General features: G+C 42.9%; 1 long non-coding RNA gene across 1 annotated transcript; it reads right to left on the reverse strand.

Moving 5' to 3' along the window:
* Positions 1 to 228: 228 nt before the first annotated feature.
* On the reverse strand, positions 229 to 1707 carry LOC125614947. Its single transcript, XR_007345519.1, has 2 exons — positions 943 to 1707; positions 229 to 502 (listed from the first exon to the last, which is right to left on the reverse strand). It is a non-coding gene; the product is annotated as an uncharacterized LOC125614947 (long non-coding RNA).
* Between the last annotated feature and the right edge of the window lie 26 nt (positions 1708 to 1733).

Genomic DNA, 1733 nt, shown 5'->3' on the forward strand with positions numbered 1-1733 from the left:
TCAGTGGAACCCAACTCTTGGAGACTTCTGATAGCTCAGGGCAGAGCTCCCCACCTTTTCAAGAAAACCTATCTTGGCATCACCTCAAATCTCCTATTTCCTACTGGGGACTCTCCTGGCCAAAGATGGCCAGGAGTCTCTCCTGTCGTAGGAGACTGGGGGTGGGGGGGCTAAAGCTCCAAACCCCAGTTCTTCTGTTCTGAAGAAATAAGACTTTGAGTCAGTCACTGAAAACCAGAAAAGAGAATTTTATTAGTAGTAAAACTAAATTAAGACTCAAACAAAGAGCACTCCCAGCAAAGAACAACAGGAAATACTGCTATCTATGAATTTTTTGGTGTTTTGTGGTTGCCTTGAGAACTGGGTCTGCCTTCAGCACTCTTTGCCAATATGGTGTTCTCCTCCTTCGTGTTGGGTGGTGGAGTTTTGTCCTTAGTTGGTCCTCTCCAGAACTGTCATGGTGGCCTTCTTGTTCAGAGGACCTCATCTACAAGTCAGTTTTCTGTTAATAGGAATACTCAGGTTAATGACAAGGCAGAATTCACCTTACAGCCCCTGCACTACTGAGAAAATTTTTCTTCTGAAATATATTGGGACACCTATGGCCATAATTTCTAGCTTTACAATGACCCCAATTGACCCTGTCAAGAATTAGAATAGCCCCCATTAATCTTTCTTTCTGGATATATATCTTGATTGGTCCTCTTTTACCTGTTTATTCTTTAAGGTTTCCACACTTGTTGTTTTTCTGTAAGTTATCTGTTTACCCATTTGCCTTAAAAGTAACGTAAAGAAAACCAAAAAAGTAACTTTAAAGGAAACCCATGACCTTGCCATGTTATTGGTTTGCTTTTCACTGGTCACTACTAACTGCTACCTAATACCCCCTGCCAAGGTTCAAGACCCTAAATCATATCTGGGACAAGGGTGACTAATACCTACTTTCTGCTGATAAGGGTAGGTATCTCCCATACTTGCTGTCAGTGAAATGCTCTTGATTATGAGTTAAGCTCTATCCAGGGGGCCTCAATATCTGAAATAGAGGAAATCATTTAGAGGCAAATGCCCTATGAGAAAAACAACAAGATACAACTATCACCATAAAATTGATATACCAAGAGACAGAGAAATATTAGATACATTGAGCAGTTCCAAAAACCAGAAATTTCCTCCACCAGAAAGTGCTAAAAACCCCCAACTAAAAACTTGTCTCCATGGCAAGGGTGGTGAGGACAGAGCATCTTTTGGGGAATGCAAATCTGGTTTTTATGGTAGGGGTTACCAGAGACTGAAGTCAGGGGAAACTAACCACTAAGCAACATCCCCAACCATTTTTATATTTTATTCAAAGACAGGGTCTTCCTGAATTGCTTGGGGCCTTGCTACTTTGCTGAGGCTGGCTTTGTACTTACAATCTTCCTGCCTGAGCCTCCCCAGCCACTGGGGTTCAGGCATGTGCTTCACTTTCCAGTGGCTTCTCCTGCCACATACCGGGCAAGAAGTCTTTGGAAGCCTGCCCCTAATTGGGCAGATTTTCTTCTAGTGCCCTCACTTTCTGTAATGATGACAGACACCTACAGAGGCTCAAGGGTTCTGTGGGGAAGAAAAGAGGGTGGCCATGAAGAGCTGCAGTCAATAATTGTATTGGTCTCTTGGCCCTCTTTTCTCCTTTCTTAGGTCCCTTCATGTTTCCTCCTGGTTTGATCATAAAAGACCTGCATGGCTAACTTTAA

This window comes from Marmota marmota, unplaced genomic scaffold (genome assembly GCF_001458135.2).
Source record: "Marmota marmota marmota unplaced genomic scaffold, marMar, whole genome shotgun sequence".
In the NCBI taxonomy this organism is placed as follows: domain Eukaryota; kingdom Metazoa; phylum Chordata; class Mammalia; order Rodentia; family Sciuridae; genus Marmota; species Marmota marmota.